General features: G+C 34.4%; 2 pseudogenes; both read left to right on the forward strand.

Moving 5' to 3' along the window:
- Window positions 1-3,744: 3,744 nt before the first annotated feature.
- On the forward strand, window positions 3,745-4,862 carry LOC146996656 (DEAD-box helicase Dbp80 pseudogene; annotated as a pseudogene).
- A 3,602-nt stretch (window positions 4,863-8,464) lies between these two features.
- LOC146996657 (DEAD-box helicase Dbp80 pseudogene) lies at window positions 8,465-9,551 on the forward strand (annotated as a pseudogene).
- The last annotated feature ends 8,041 nt before the right edge of the window (window positions 9,552-17,592 follow it).

Below are 17,592 nucleotides of genomic sequence, written 5' to 3' on the forward strand. Positions count from 1 at the left end.
AGAAGTTACTGAGGCCCTGCTTGACAATCTCTCGGAGACTTTCAAAGAGACAGAAATGTGAGGGGGGTCAAGGTCTGGTGAACATTAAGGATGACACAAAACATCTCAGCCATGCTGAATAGGTCTTTGCCTGATACTCTTTAAAGTGTAGGTCCGAGCATTGTCATGGTAAAAGATAACACCTCGACTATTGGTCAGTTCTGAGCACTTAGCTTCGGTTTCTGCTTTTAGTGAAAAAGTATATTGCCTGACTTGGTAGCAATAATTTATGTTACACAATTTCTTTGTTGTCCCACCATACACAAAGCATTACTTTTTTGGGATGCTATCCTCTACAAAAGGAGGTTCATTTAGTGTATCCTGTAATCTTTTTTTGTAACATTATTGCATAGCATCCACTTTATGTCTCCAGTAATGAGCCATTTAAAAAAATGAGCTTCTTTATTTCTTTTTGGCAAGAAGTCGCATGTGGAAACTGAAGCAAGCATATTCTGCTCTGTTAAAAGTATGGGGTACCCATACGTCATAGCAAGTTACCTACCTAGTCGCCTTCTAATGACATACAGTGCATTTGAAATATTAGGTTTGCCTGATACTTCTTGCTCTGTTTAATGTGGATTTTCAATGATAACTTTTAATAGAACCTTGTTTATGGAGGATGGCCATCCATAATCTTCGAGGCTGAAATTTCTAGCTTAAATTTCTTGAATCACATTTGAATTATGTCATCAGAAACAGTATTTTGTCTACATACAGCACAAATTTTATGAACTGTGCGACTACCATTTTTAACATTTTGCATATTAGCGGAACCAACCACCTTTTGTGCAATGCGAGTTTTTACAGATGAAAAAATAAAAGGTTTTGTTGGACCATGTTTGTCCAAATCACGAAAATCACCAACCTTTCATGACTTTTTGTTAAAGAAAGGTTGCCAAATAATAATTCGTGTTTTATATGTGTTCTCAGGTTAGATTGTCACAAGTATGGCAGGATCAAGCTGTTGCGTTGCCGGCTTCCGTTCGCAAAAATATTCTGGGCTGCCAAATTTATTTTTGCACAAGGTCAAGTAAAAACAAACCACATAAAAAATCTAGATATTTTTTACTTCTGACTCTTTTTGTTTTTTGTTTATTTGTTCGTTCAGTTAAGCCAAATGTCTTGGTTCAATTAATTATGAAGCTTTTACAATATTTCACACTGCACAGTTTGTAGTAAGTCATTGCCATTGATCAGGTCTTGAGGGTATCTCAAATCGGACTTTTTTTATTTAACAATTTGAAGCCTGAATCAAATAAATATTTATAATGTTTTTATGAAAATGTTTTTATCAACTTTTGTAATAAGCAATATTTTAAATTATTAAAATATTTTACAATTCATGACATGATCAGGTGCAATGTGCATGAAAAGCCAGAGCCCCAAAACATACTCAGTTTTGTAGATAATAATAAAATATTTTGTTATATGCTAACAAAAATGTGATATAGTATTAAAAAGTCACAGAAAACTTACTTGTCAAATAGCAACATAATAGGTTACAGGGAGCCTATGGGGCATTTCATATGTTAACTGGAAATGAAGAAATATATTCACTGACTGACCTTATGACTGTAAGTGGCACTAGAAGAGGGGCAGCTAATTGGCTGGAGAGAAGGAGGCAGAGCAAACAAAAGTGCTCGATGTGTGCCTAGCAGATCAAATGCGACTGGCAGAGTTTTTAATTAGTAGGGAGAAAATCATTTTAACAGCACACATGCTTTGAGTATTATATTTCTCATTTCTAAACCTTTGTAAAGAAAAGAAAAATTTGCTGGGGGTTTCGATATCTATATTTTGGACTTCGTACAGTAATTATTACTTTTTATGTTTAGAAGAGTCACCAGTATAGGTCACTGGTCATTAAATTAATTCAGTCTTACCAGTGACCCTACCAAAGCTAAATTCTGGAACAACTGTTTTACAGAATCTGGAAGATGTATTCATTTATGACATGGTCATTAGGGATTTATTGTGCCTGCTGCTCTCTCAAGGTCACCATTTGGATCTCTCATGAAATCCAAGGGAGCAATTAACTATCCAGATTTTTTTTCTTTTTTTTTTTTTCTAAAAACCACCTATGAACATGAAGCACAATGCTAACTTCACCTAGAAAAGTGCTTTACGAGTGCTAGTTTGAATAGTAGGTTTCTATCTGCAGTTTTTTATGATGATGGGAGAGAAGTTCAACTGTATGTTTTATGTTTTTTAACCTCATGGAAGGAAGAAAGAAAAGATCACTAGGCCTTATTGGGAAAATTTAAGTGAAGATTACTTGAAAAGTTGCATTTAGTGAAATATTGAGAAATTGCATTGTGTGCTCTGATAGTGATTTAACATTTAATTTTACCTTCTTCATGCTATATACATCTCTATGGCAAATAATCTTTGTCAATTATAATAATAATAATCTTTGTCAATAATCTTTGTCATCTTTAGAATTAAAAAAAAAATTGTTGGTGAAATAACTAAGTTGTTCCTCTGATTTTTAATTAAGGACTGGTTCATAGTCCTGCTGTAGACATAAAGATGGGATAATGGTTAGAGATGGTGACTGCTGTCCCAGAGAGCCCAGGTTCAATTCTCAGAGAAGGCATGTGTGTCTGTAAGTGTTTTGCTGGCAAGGGGGCACTCAAAATATGCAGCTAGCTGACACCTTTTTGAGAGTTTAATGGTAGGAGAACAAGGTTTAGCAACCTTCGGTATTTCATCAGCAGTTAGGCATTGTGATATCTAATATGCCTACTTGAATATTTGCCTTGTTTTAACCTGTCGACCTCTGAGTCCAGTTACTGTAATGATTAGTGATACATATTGATGGGTCTGTCTTTAAATCCTGGAGAAAGCATGGATGTATATAAGCATATAGTGTCTGCAGCAAGCGACACTGAAAATATACAGCAAACCTGAAGTCCTTTCAAGAGATTGGTGATAGAGGGAGAAGGGTGCGAGTCTCTTGTACCACCACACCTCTCAAAATTGAGACAGAAAGCCAGGTTGGAGGTATACTTGCGAGAATGTACAGGTTCCAGTCATCATATAGTATGTAATCTACTGCTTTTAGTTAGTTATTTATTTCTTAGACTAAAACATTCTTTTTAAATTTGAGCATGCAAAATAAAGGTGAGAAGACAGCAAATTTTAGGATCACCCTCTAAAAATAAACAGGTAAGTAATTAGATCACATATTACATGATTACCCAGGTGCTGGCCTTTCTTCAACCTGGCTCTGTTGACACAAACATATTCATGATGTAAAAACTTCACAAAATATGATTATTTATTCTGTCCTGTTTAAAAACCAAAGTCTAGATGGTAACTAAACAAGATAGTTCCAAATTGAAATAGATACTATTTCTCCACTGGGAACCATTTTCTACATTTAGTTAGTAGGTAACTTGTATATTCATGAGTTTTTGGACATAGAATTGAATACCATTTAATGAAAGGCATAATAATCAGATTTATTTTTATTTATTTATTTATTTATTATTTTCTTAAGTGCAGCAATAGAGTTATCACTTTAAAGTAATGTGATATAACTAAAATAACTGCTTTTTATGATCTTCATACATTTTAATTATTTGGGACGCATGCATTATATTTGTTATGATTTCAGTTTTTCTAAGTATATCTTTGTCTTTGCATATGTTAGAATTTACAGAAATCTATATTTTGACATTTACATTTTCGATAGGCTTTATCATGGCAGATGTTGATGATTGGGGTCTTTCTTCTCATATACAAGATAAAGGAATTTCGAAATTAGTTGACAATTTAAATTTAGACGATCCTATTCTACCACCTGTGCCACCTCCAATACCTCCTCCAAAGATTCCTGATGAAGCATCAAAAGACGATGATGAAAAAGATGATGAACCTGAATTAAATCCTGCTGAGATATCTCTGATGAAAAAACTTGCAAGATTTCATTTAATTGAAGTTTCTCATGATATAGATATCCAGAGAAATCCTAATTCATCTCTGTATTCTGTGAAATCTTTTGAAGAATTGAATCTGCGACCTGAACTTCTTAAAGGTGTGTGTAGTATGGGATTTAATTCACCCTCAAAAATACAAGAGGCTGCTCTTCCTACTCTTATTGCAGATCCTCGACAAAATATGATTGCTCAGTCTCAGAGTGGTACGCTTAAAACTGCTGCTTTTCTTTTGGCAAGTTTGAGCAGAGTGGACACAAATTTGAAATATCCTCACATGCTTAATTTGTCCCCAACATATGAGTTAGCCATGCAGACAGGAAAAGTGGCAAAAAGAATGGCAAAATTTTGTCCTAACATTGAATTTTTTTTTGCTGTTAGAGGTGAGGTTTTGCAAAGAGGAGAAAAAATTACTGCTCAGTTTATGATTGGAACTCCTGGTAAAGTTTATGATTGGGCAATGCGCTATAAGTGTTTTGATCTCAGGAAAATAAAAGAATTTGTTTTAGATGAAGCAGATGTCATGATCTCGACTCAAGGATATCAAGACCAGTCTATTCGCATTCATAAGCAGCTACCGAAAGATTGTCGGATGCTGCTGTTCTCAGCTACTTATTCTGAAGAAGTCATGCAATTTGCAGAATTGATTGTTTCTGATCCTATTATAATTAAACTGAAAAGGGAAGAAGACAGTTTGGATAATATAGATCAGTATTACATAGTATGCAGAGATAAAGAAGAGAAATTTCAAGCTTTGTGTAACATATATGGTACTGTGTCAATAGGACAGGCTATTATATTTTGCCATACCAGGAAGACTGCATCTTGGTTAGTTGAATAGCCATTCTCAATAGATTTACAGAAGGAAAAGAAAAAGTAAGTAACAATTCTTGGTAAGATGCTCTGTAATTATAAAAGTAAAATTTATTTATGAAAGCAGTTTTTGCTTTTCAAAGAATAAAAATATTAATTTACCTTTAGTCAAACATGGTATTAATATTCGCATCATCCAAATGAGTAATTTTCTAAATTTTTGAAATTTCTGAATTTAAAGAAAAAGAGAAATGAATTATTGATATATATGTTGTTTAATTATTCTGTGTATGGTTAGTCATTTCTTGGATTTTTGTCATTATATTTCCCAATAAATATATTTGCAAGTTATTGCGATAGAAATTTTTTAAAGTTAATTTTAATCACAAAATATAAATGGACAAAAAATATATGATAACTTGATTCAATATTGTAATTTATGTAGTTAAGACCACCCAGTAATGTCCAAAGTAAATGCCTCTGGCAGCATGAATGGCAGATGCTGTGGAAGTGACTCAGATATTGAATGTCTGATATAGTGTCTGGAGTGATGTATTCTCCAGATATCTTCGGCAGTGTGAAAATTGCTCACATTTTGTGCAACATTACATTTGGTGTTTTTTTAGAGAATCCGGTTATTGAACTTGTAGTAATCTCAAAAGTTTTCACACTTAGTGTGAGGACTTACCTGGAAGTAGTGTTCTTGCAGTGAGACTATTTGAAAGCAATTCTGATTGTATGACATGCTGTATTCAAGGCCAGAGCCAATGCAGCTATACCAGTAGCATTTTAGGAGACATGGGATGGCAAAAATCATATCTTCGATTGTGCTGTGTTATCTTGTGGAAAGATTACATAGATAATTGTCAGCTTGCATGAATGTACTTGATTGTGAAGGATGGACACCAAATTAGTTTAAATTGCCATTTAGAGCTACTGTTAACGAAGAACACAGAAAATATATAAATCAAATATATTCAAAACAGTTTGTTCAGTTGCGGGCTGCCTCTACCCGAGGCTGGGTGCATTATGAATAAAGACAAAAAATTCTTAACCCCTTCGCGCCGACTGTCACGTATACGTGCCAGCAACGAACACACTTACCTAGCGGCCGACACGCAGGCGTGCCAGAGGATTGTTCCGTTCTCTACCGACTGTCACGTATTTGTGCCAGTAGTTTGGAGCGTTTTTCAAACTATAATTTCTGCCACAAGATGGCACTGTATGTCCATATGGTTTCAGATACATGTACATTAGACCTTCTACTCGAAATGAGAGAAGCATGACTCACATACACGTGCTTTTGATTATATAAACAAACGGGGAAATAAATGTTTCCAAATGGCGTGATTTATGATGTCTCTTTAAATCCACGTGGTAGTTGTTTACTGTAAGTAGAGAAGTTTTATTTGCTCTAAAGCGTTGGGTATTTCGGTTTGCAGTTCAGTTTTTAGAAAGTAATTAGATCTTGTTAGACGTGAATTCTTTGTTTTTACCGTTGGAATGTCGAAGCCTCAAAAATGTTTAAGAGAGCATGAAATAGCAGAAATGATGCAAAATATTTCAGATATTGATTCTGATATTCTGATATATATTCTGAAAGATTAACTGAAAGACATTTTCCAAAACTTTGTTCAGAAGAGACTGATAAGAAAATGAGACGACGGTGCTTCGTTTGTTCACATTCCCGGAAAAATCCTCCAAAACGGCAAAAGAGTTATTACGAGCGCAAGGAATGTAACGTAGGTCTGTGTGTAGATCCCTGTTTTGAAATTTTTCATACGAAAAGAGAATTTTAAGTAATGTATTTAGTTTTCAGGTGTATAATGTTAAAATTCATAAAATGGTGAGTAATTAAAATAAAATGTGTAAAATATGCATTTAAACAAGAAATAAGGTAATTAAAGTATATATATATAAATGTCTATAAAGCATAAGCCGTTTAAATACTCTATAGAGCATTTTTAAACAATGCGTTGATACTTCGGAAATTTCATGGATTTAGGCTTACTAGCAAAAAAGGCCCCCGGCCCTGGAGAGACGCTCGCGTAAGACACTGCCGGCCTCAGCGATAAGCGCGCGTTTTCGCTACCCGGCTCGAAGGGGTTAAGAAGCCATTCTTTTTTTTCATCACAACATTCTCACTCTTCCGAGATCAGCTTTCGTTCTGTCTACAAGCAAAACATTCGAAAAACTCAGCATGCAGGCTGAGCAGTGCTTCGCGCCATTTATTACTTTAGTTCATTTCACAACATCCTCCCCCCTTTGAGACTCAGGTTGAGTCTCAAGCTCATAACAAACATTACTTAAAAGATCACAACATCCTCCCCCCCCTTTGAGACTCAGGTTGAGTCTCAAGCTCATAACAAACATTACTTAAAAGATCAAGTTTTTTTTGGAGCTTTCACATGTTGTCCAGAGGAGGAATATTGTTGCATCACCATTTTATCAGGTGCAATTCCCCTTTTTAACATACATCCAACACTAGAATTAGATTCCTCTGCAGCCAGTTTCTTATCAGGAATTATGTTTCTATCATTGGCCTGTATCTCCAGAGGAAAGATGCATTGTATTGGTCGTACAGCTGTTCCATGCCGGGTCTTGAGTTTAACCGAACAAATCTTTCCATCACGTCCAGGGATCAATTCTGTAATTCGGGCTAAGGACCAAAATAAACGTTTTCTGTTATCATTCTCCATCAGTACTATTTCTCCTACTACAGGTTCCCGAGATCGTGTTTCATTATGCTTTTGAACCAGTTGACTAAGGTATTCTTTTCTAAATCGTTGTCTCAGATCATTTAACAATTTAGTTCTATACTTTAATCTCTTATTAAGACTTGACGAATTTAATTCATCAAGATCTTCAACATTGGAATTTCTGTTCTCGATAAGAAACATGGTGGGTTTCAGAGGGACTAATTCCTGCAGACCACACCTCTCAAAATTGGAACAGAAAGCCAGGTTGGAAGTATACTTGCGAGAATTTACAGGTTCCGGTAATCATATAGTATGTGATCTACTGCTTTTAGTTAGTTATTTATTTCTTAGACTAAAACACTGTTTTTAAATTTGAGCATGCAATAAAATAAAGGTGAGAAGACAGCAAATTTTAGGATCACCCTCTAAAAATAAATAGCTAAGTGATTAGATCACATGTTACATGATTACCCAGGTGCTGGCCTTTCTTCAACCTGGCTCTGTTGATACAAACATATTCATGATGTAAAAACATCACAAAATATGATTATTTAGTCTGTCTTGTTTAAAAACCAAAGTCTAGATGGTAACTAAACAAGATAGTTCCAAATTGAAATAGATACTATTTCTCCACTGGGAACCATTTTCTACATTTAGTTAGTAGGTAACTTGTATATTCATGAGTTTTTGGACATAGAATTGAATACCATTTAATGATAGGCATAATAATCAGATTTATTTTTATTTATTTATTTATTTTTTTTTTTTTAAGTGCAGCAATAGAGTTATCACTTTAAAGTAATGTGATATAACTAAAATAACTGCTTTTTATGATCTTCATACATTTTAATTATTTGGGACACATGCATTATATTTGTTATGATTTCAGTTTTTCTAAGTATATCTTTGTCTTTGCATATATTAGAATTTACAGAAATCTATATTTTGACATTTACATTTTCGATAGGCTTTATCATGGCAGATGTTGATGATTGGGGTCTTTCTTCTCATATACAAGATAAAGGAATTTCGAAATTAGTTGACAATTTAAATTTAGACGATCCTATTCTACCACCTGTGCCACCTCCAATACCTCCTCCAAAGATTCCTGATGAAGCATCAAAAGACGATGATGAAAAAGATGATGAACCTGAATTAAATCCTGCTGAGATATCTCTGATGAAAAAACTTGCAAGATTTCATTTAATTGAAGTTTCTCATGATATAGATATCCAGAGAAATCCTAATTCATCTCTGTATTCTGTGAAATCCTTTGAAGAATTGAATCTGCGACCTGAACTTCTTAAAGGTGTGTATAGTATGGGATTTAATTCTCCCTCAAAAATACAAGAGACTGCTTTTCCTACTCTTATTGCAGATCCTCCACAAAATATGATTGCTCAGTCTCAGAGTGGTTCGCTTAAAACTGCTGCTTTTCTTTTGGCAAGTTTGAGCAGAGTGGACACAAATTTGAAATATCCTCACATGCTTAATTTGTCCCCAACATATGAGTTAGCCATGCAGACAGGAAAAGTGGCAAAAAGAATGGCAAAATTTTGTCCGAATATTGAATTTTGTTTTGCTGTTAGAGGTGAGGTTTTGCAAAGAGGAGAAAAAATTACTGCTCAGTTTATGATTGGAACTCCTGGTAAAGTTTATGATTGGGCAATGCGCTATAAGTGTTTTGATCTCAGGAAAATAAAAGAATTTGTTTTAGATGAAGCAGATGTCATGATCTCGACTCAAGGATATCAAGACCAGTCTATTCGCATCCATAAGCAGCTACCGAAAGACTGTCAGATGCTGCTGTTCTCAGCTACTTATTCTGAAGAAGTCATGCAATTTGCAGAATTGATTGTTTCTGATCCTATTATAATTAAACTGAAAAGGGAAGAAGACAGTTTGGATAATATAGATCAGTATTACATAGTATGCAGAGATAAAGAAGAGAAATTTCAAGCTTTGTGTAACATATATGGTACTGTGTCAATAGGACAGGCTATTATATTTTGCCATACCAGGAAGACTGCATCTTGGTTAGTTGAATAGCCATTCTCAATAGATTTACAGAAGGAAAAGAAAAAGTAAGTAACAATTCTTGGTAAGATGCTCTGTAATTATAAAAGTAAAATTTATTTATGAAAGCAGTTTTTGCTTTTCAAAGAATAAAAATATTAATTTACCTATAGTCAAACATGGTATTAATATTCGCATCATTCAAATGAAAAATTTTCTAAATTTTTGAAATTTCTGAATTTAAAGAAAAAGAGAAATGAATTATTGATATATATGTTGTTTAATTATTATGTGTATGGTTAGTCATTTCTTGGATTTTTGTCATTATATTTCCCAATAAAAATATTTGCAAGTTATTGCGATAGAAATTTTTTAAAGTTAATTTTAATCACAAAATATAAATGGACAAAAAATATATGATAACTTGATTCAATATTGTAATTTATGTAGTTAAGACCACCCAGTAATGTCCAAAGTAAATGCCTCTGGCAGCATGAATGGCAGATGCTGTGGAAGTGACTCAGATATTGAATGTCTGATATAGTGTCTGGAGTGATGTATTCTCCAGATATCTTCGGCAGTGTGAAAATTGCTCACATTTTGTGCAACATTACATTTGGTGTTTTTTTAGAGAATCCGGTTATTGAACTTGTAGTAATCTCAAAAGTTTTCACACTTAGTGTGAGGACTTACCTGGAAGTAGTGTTCTTGCAGTGAGACTATTTGAAAGCAATTCTGATTGTATGACATGCTGTATTCAAGGCCAGAGCCAATGCAGCTATACCAGTAGCATTTTAGGAGACATGGGATGGCAAAAATCATATCTTCGATTGTGGCTGTGTTATCTTGTGGAAAGATTACATAGATAATTGTGAGCTTGCATGAATGTACTTGATTGTCAAGGATGGACCCCAAATTAGTTTAAATTGCCATTTAGAGCTACTGTTAACGAAGAACACAGAAAATATATAAATCAAATATATTCAAAACAGTTTGTTCAGTTGCGGGCTGCCTCTACCCGAGGCTGGGTGCATTATGAATAAAGACAAAAAATTCTTAACCCCTTCGCGCCGACTGTCACGTATACGTGCCAGCAACGAACACACTTACCTAGCGGCCGACACGCAGGCGTGCCAGAGGATTGTTCCGTTCTCTACCGACTGTCACGTATTTGTGCCAGTAGTTTGGAGCGTTTTTCAAACTATAATTTCTGCCACAAGATGGCACTGTATGTCCATATGGTTTCAGATACATGTACATTAGACCTTCTACTCGAAATGAGAGAAGCATTTGCAGTTCAGTTTTTAGAAAGTAATTAGATCTTGTTAGACGTGAATTCTTTGTTTTTACCGTTGCAATGTCGAAGCCTCAAAAATGTTTAACAGAGCATGAAATAGCAGAAATGATGCAAAATATTTCAGATATTGATTCTGATATTCTGATATATATTCTGAAAGATTAACTGAAAGACATTTTCCAAAACTTTGTTCAGGAGAGACTTATAAAGAAAATGAGACGACGATGCTTCGTTTGTACACATTCCCGGAAAAATCCTCCAAAACGGCAAATGAGTTATTACGAGTGCAAGGAATGTAACGTAGGACTGTGTGTAGATCCCTGTTTTGAAATTTTTCATACGAAAAGAGAATTTTAAGTAATATATTTAGTTTTCAGATGTATAATGTTAAAATTCATAAAATGGTGAGTAATTAAAATAAAATGTGTAAAATATGCATTTAAACAAGAAATAAGGTAATTAAAGTATATATATAAAAATGTCTATAAAGCATAAGCCGTTTAAATACTCTATAGAGCATTTTTAAACAATGCGTTGATACTTCGGAAATTTCATGGATTTAGGCTTACTAGCAAAAAAGGCCCCCGGCCCTGGAGAGACGCTCGCGTAAGACACTGCCGGCCTCAGCGATAAGCGCGCGTTTTCGCTACCCGGCTCAAAGGGGTTAAGAAGCCATTCTTTTTTTTCTTCGCAACATTCTCACTCTTCCGAGATCAGCTTTTGTTCTGTCTACAAGCAAAACATTCGAAAAATTCAGCACGCAGGCTGACTTCACAAACAGCACCGCTTCACGCCATTTATTACTTCAGTTCATTTCACAACATCCTCCCCACTGAGTCTCAAGCTCATAGCAAACATTACTTAAAAGATCAAGTTTTTTGAGCTTTCACAAGTCGTCCAGAGGAGGAATATTGTTGCATCACCATTTTATCAGGTGCAATTCCCCTTTTTAACATACATCCAGCACTAGAATTAGATTCCTCTGCACCCAGTTTCTTATCAGGAATTATGTTTCTATCATTGGCCTGTATCTCCAGAGGAAAGATGCATTGTATTGGTTGTTCAGCTGTTCCATGCCGGGTCTTAAGTTTAACCGCACAAATCTTTCCATCACGTACAGGGATCAATTCTGTAATTCGGGCTAAGGACCAAAATAAACGTTTTCTGTTATCATCCTCCATCAGTATTATTTCTCCTACTACAGGTTCCCGAGATCGTTTTTCATTATGCTTTTGAACCAGTTGACTAAGGTATTCTTTTCTAAATCGTTGTCTCAGATCATTTAACAATTTAGTTCTATACTTTAATCTCTTATTAAGACTTGACGAATTTAATTCATCAAGATCTTCAACATTGGAATTTCTGTTCTCGATAAGAAACATGGCGGGTTTCGGAGGGACTAATTCCTGCAGACCACACCTCTCATTGTTTGAGCCTTTAAAGCGATCAAATCCATCTTCAAAGTATATTCAAAATCAAAGTTCAAAATCAAAAATTCAATATGAAAATTCCAATTCATAGCACCCGGTCCCATCAAGGGTACCACTATGTTGCGAAGAACACAAAAAATATATATCAATCAAATATATTCAAAACATTTCATTCAGAACAGCTGCCTCTACCCGAGGCTGGGTGCGTTATGAATAAAGACAAAAAATTCTTAATAAGCCATTCTTTATTTCCATCAAAACAGTCTTTCTCTTCCGAGATCAGCTTTCGTTCCGTCTACAAGCAAAACATTCAAAACACTCAGCACGCAGGCTGAGGTCACGAACAGCAGCGCCTCGCGCCAGTTATTACTTTAGTTCATTTCACAACACTATGGCTCACACAAATTCAGTTGGTAATCTGGGGAGTTCCATTGAAAGATCTATGCATGGCTAGGCTTCATGTGATTTCATTTAAGACCAAAATGTCTGATAAATCTGTCACAGATTTGAGATATTTTAGCAGATAAATACAAATAGAAATGCATGTGAATGAAAATATGATATTAGGTGCTGGTGTGGTTGTTGAAATTGATAGAAACAAGCTTGTAAAGAAAAAATTTCTGAATGATTAAAGAGTGAATGGAGTCTGGGTATTTGGATGTAATGAAAGATCATGTGATTTTTGTTCTCCATCTGATGAAGTTATGAAGAAGAACATAAAGCAGAATCTATAATTTTCTGACATTGCTGGAGCACACGTAATTGTCTTCCAGTCATTCATTGTGTGACATTTAAGGGCCCTCTTTCTATGGCTCACACAAATTCAGTTGAGAATCTGGGGAGTTCCATTGAGAGATCTGTGCATGGCTAGGGTTCATGTGATTTCATTTAAGACCAAAATGTCTGATAAATCTGTCACAGATTTGAGATATTTTAGCAGATAAATACAAATAGAAATGCATGTGAATGAAAATATGATATTAGGTGCTGGTGTGGTTGTTGAAATTGATAGAAACAAGCTTGTAAAGAAAAAATTTCTGAATGATTAAAGAGTGAATGGAGTCTGGGTATTTGGATGTAATGAAAGATCATGTGATTTTTGTTCTCCATCTGATGAAGTTATGAAGAAGAACATAAAGCAGAATCTATAATTTTCTGACATTGCTGGAGCACACGTAATTGTCTTCCAGTCATTCATTGTGTGACATTTAAGGGCCCTCTTTCTATGGCTCACACAAATTCAGTTGAGAATCTGGGGAGTTTCATTGAGAGATCTGTGCATGGCTAGGGTTCATGTGATTTCATTTAAGACCAAAATGTCTGATAAATCTGTCACAGATTTGAGATATTTTAGCAGATAAATACAAATAGAAATGCATGTGAATGAAAATATGATATTAGGTGCTGGTGTGGTTGTTGAAATTGATAGAAACAAGCTTGTAAAGAAAAAATTTCTGAATGATTAAAGAGTGAATGGAGTCTGGGTGTTTGGAGGTAATGAAAGATCATGTGATTTTTGTTCTCCATCTGATGAAGTTATGAAGAAGAACATAAAGCAGAATCTATAATTTTCTGACATTGCTGGAGCACACGTAATTTTCTTCCAGTCATTCATTTTGTGACATTTAAGGGCCCTGTTTCTATGGCTCACACAAATTCAGTTGAGAATCTGGGGAGTTCCATTGAGAGATCTGTGCATGGCTAGGCTTCATGTGATTTCATTTAAGACCAAAATGTCTGATAAATCTGTCACAGATTTGAGATATTTTAGCAGATAAATACAAACAGAAATGCGTGTGAATGAAAATATGATATTAGATGCTGGTGTGATTGTTGAAATTGATGGAAACAAGCTTGTAAAGGAGAAATTTCTGAGTGATAAAAGAGTGAATGGAGCCTGGGTGTTTGGAGGCGATGAAAGATCATGCGATTTTTGTTTTCCGTCTTATGTTATGAAGAAGAACATAAAGCAGGGTCTATAATTGTCTGACACTACTGGAGAGCACGTTATTGTCTTCCAGTGAGTCACAGTGTGACATTTAAGGATTCTGTTTCTATAGCTCACACAAATTCAGTTGAGAATCTGGGAGTTCCATTGAGAGATCTATGCATGGCTAGGCTTTATGTGATTTCATTTCTTTTAAGACCAAGATGTCTGACAAATATGTCACAGATTTGAGAAATTTTTGCAGGGAAATATATGTAGGAATGCAGGTGAGATATGACATTAGGTGTTGGTGTGATTGTTGAAAGCAAAAATTTCCAAATGATGAATGGAGCTTGGGTATTTAGAGACACTGAAAGAGAGAATAACTTCCACACCCTTATTGAAGTTATGATGTGAAATTTAAAGATGGGCCCTATAATTGCTGTGTTAGAAAGCACATTGTGTTCTTATAGTGTGTCATTTAAGGTGACATAGTGTGCCTATTTCTAGGACTCTCACTACTCCGTTGAGAATCTGGAATGCTCCACTGAAACTGGCCACTTGTAATTCAGAATCTTTTGAGATACAAGTCTAGGAGAAATATGTCATGGGTAGGAAGAACTTTCGCAGAGAAGTGTATGTAGAAATGTATATGCATAAAAATAATATGATTATAGAGTTTTTCGTGTAACTGTTGAAATTAGTGGAAGCACAATTGGAAAGTGGAAATTTAATAAAAAGATAAAAGAGTGAATAATAAAATAAAAAAAGAAAATGATAATGATAAAAGAGTGAATAGAATCTACGTTTAGAGGCACTGAAAGAAGCTGCAACACTTTTTTCTTCTTTAGAATTTATTGGCATAAACTGAGGGGGATGTTGAGCTAAAACACATTTGATTAACTAGTCTGTTATTTGTACATTTTTCATAAGTATAAATGGCACCTTCCTGTGCCCAAAAACTTAAAATGACAGAATTTCCATTATATTTTTTAAGAAATTGTTTTTTACTTCAAACAAGGTTTTTAATGAAAGAAGCAGCAACATATGTGTATATTTTTATACACATATGTTGCTGCTTCTTTCATTGAATGAATCGAAAATGAATTCGATTCTTTTAACATTTTGTAAGGCTGCTTTGCAAATAAATTTTGTAAATATGAATATTCAGAAACAAATGTAAGGGACTAAATGAATTCCTCCTGAATGCAGTTTCATGAATAATTAAATATAGCACTTTTATTATAGTTTATTGTCATTAATGTATTCCATATAAAATACATGATTTGAGATTCCCCCCCCCACACACACACGTGTAAAGAAGCATCACCTGACCTAATTATTTAAAGAGATCTTTTTAGCACATAAACATATATAGGACAATTAAAACAAATTACAGTACAAAGTCTTTAATCTGGACTCGTCGGGACTTCGGATTAGGGTTTTTTCCGGATTATAGATCATCAATTTAAATCTGGTCAGATGGCATGCAGAAATTATAGAATTAAAAATATGAAACTGTAATTTGTGAAATAAAGAGCAATTATGATCTAAAGGGTATCAAAATTTACAAAAAAAAGTTTAATATATATTTACTTTATTACACATTTCTTTCAGTGCGCGCATGCGTAAAGCATACATTACGCATAGTCAAAATTAGAAAATTGCAACCAGAAAACTATTTGATGGCTATTCATGATATTTATAATGACAAGGAATTTGATTTAAATCAATCAAAGACGAAGTACATAGAGATGAAATACTACATTTAGTAAGAACTTATAAGCCGAATAAAATAAAAACATCTGCCCTGAAGATGAGGATAGTGCTGACAGATCAACTTCCAGTTCATTGCGCGCAGCAACGTTTCCTCCCCGCAGAGCAGCGTGAAATTGATAAACAGATTTCGGAATGGTTAGAGAAAACAAAGGATATGCCTTTATCCATGTTTTGCAGCAATTCCAATTTTTGTTTGATGGACATCGAAACATGCTTTCACTTTGTAGATCCTTTGGCAGCTCCAGAATCAGAAACTCTTTTTGAGATAATCGAAAGTTCAAGCTTACTTTTATAAATTGCTCTAAAAGTCTGCAAAAAAATAATAAGCTGGATCAATTTGAAGATTAAGGAACAACACAATCTGCAACATTACCTGAAATAGATAATTAGATAATTTTAGCCTAGCTTATACCGTCCGTTATACATTAAACGTGCATGTGTAAATGTATTAAGCGCATTCGTAAATGCATTATACGTTTACGCATAATGCATTTAGGCATGCACAGGAAGTTTGCAGCTTTGAGTATTAAGATCATTCTGGATTATGGATGTCTAAATTAAAGACTTTGTACTGTATTTTGAAAATATCATTTACAGTTGCTCTGTAATGAAGATATTCTCAAAATAAATACTCTTCGGCAATTCATTTATCTTCTTCGAAACGTATTTAAGCTAATAATTGAACAGAGTACGTTATATCAGTATTTTCATCCAACTGTAATGCGAAATACTTGCTGTGTTTTACTTTCTGAACAAGTGTCTTTGGTATGAATTTGCCATTTCATGAATTCATCAACTTTACTAGATCATTTGATAACGTGTTATTATTAATTTCATTAGCTCCTTTTTCGTTTAATAATTTTAAAACGATATCTTTAGCTGCTGGTAATGTGAGGTTTTCTCCAATAGTGTGAACCTGCCCCAGTCTTAGCCATTCTTAGGTTTACTAGACAACTAAGTTCCAAAGCTAAGTATTTTAGGAATTCTCCAAAGAATGATTTTTTAAAATTCTGTTCCTATTAACGTTACACTACAAATCCTCAGCCAGATTGAAAAACCAGCAAGATTGCTTATTTAAATCCATTGAAGGGCTGGAAGAGTGGCAGGGGCTGAGTCCCGTTGTTAGTAGGGATGTCATTAATGTTACGAATACGATTATTGTTAGTTGATTTTGCTATGAAATATTTATAGTTTCTGAAAGTTAAAATTTTGGAAGCAGCATTTCATTCAGTGGGTATCGGTGGTCAGTCTCATATGTGGCACTTTGTTAATAATGATATGGGCAATAATAATGTTAATAATGCTATGTACTTAATTTTTGGGAGGAAGAAAATGTAAATGAATGTAGTGCGAAGAAATGAATGAAATGTTAGATTTTGTAATTTATAATCTCTTAAATTTAAAAATACCAAAATAAAAGTATTTGGGTCAATTAAAACATTTTTGTAACTGGAAGTATGTATATCTGTGATAAACAGACAAACAGTTGTGCAGGTAAAGGCCGGGGAAGGAATTTTGCTGGATTTGTGTTATCAAAAAGGCTGACAGAACATATCAAAAACGCTGAGATACATGACCATTATCTACGGAATCACATCCAAAATGAACACCTTCATCTGATGGGTGAAGTGGTTCTCAAGAAAATAATTGCAGA

This window comes from Stegodyphus dumicola, chromosome 6, assembly GCF_044657685.1.
Source record: "Stegodyphus dumicola isolate Sdum_Otavi_A_Nest chromosome 6, ASM4465768v1".
Classification (NCBI taxonomy): domain Eukaryota; kingdom Metazoa; phylum Arthropoda; class Arachnida; order Araneae; family Eresidae; genus Stegodyphus; species Stegodyphus dumicola.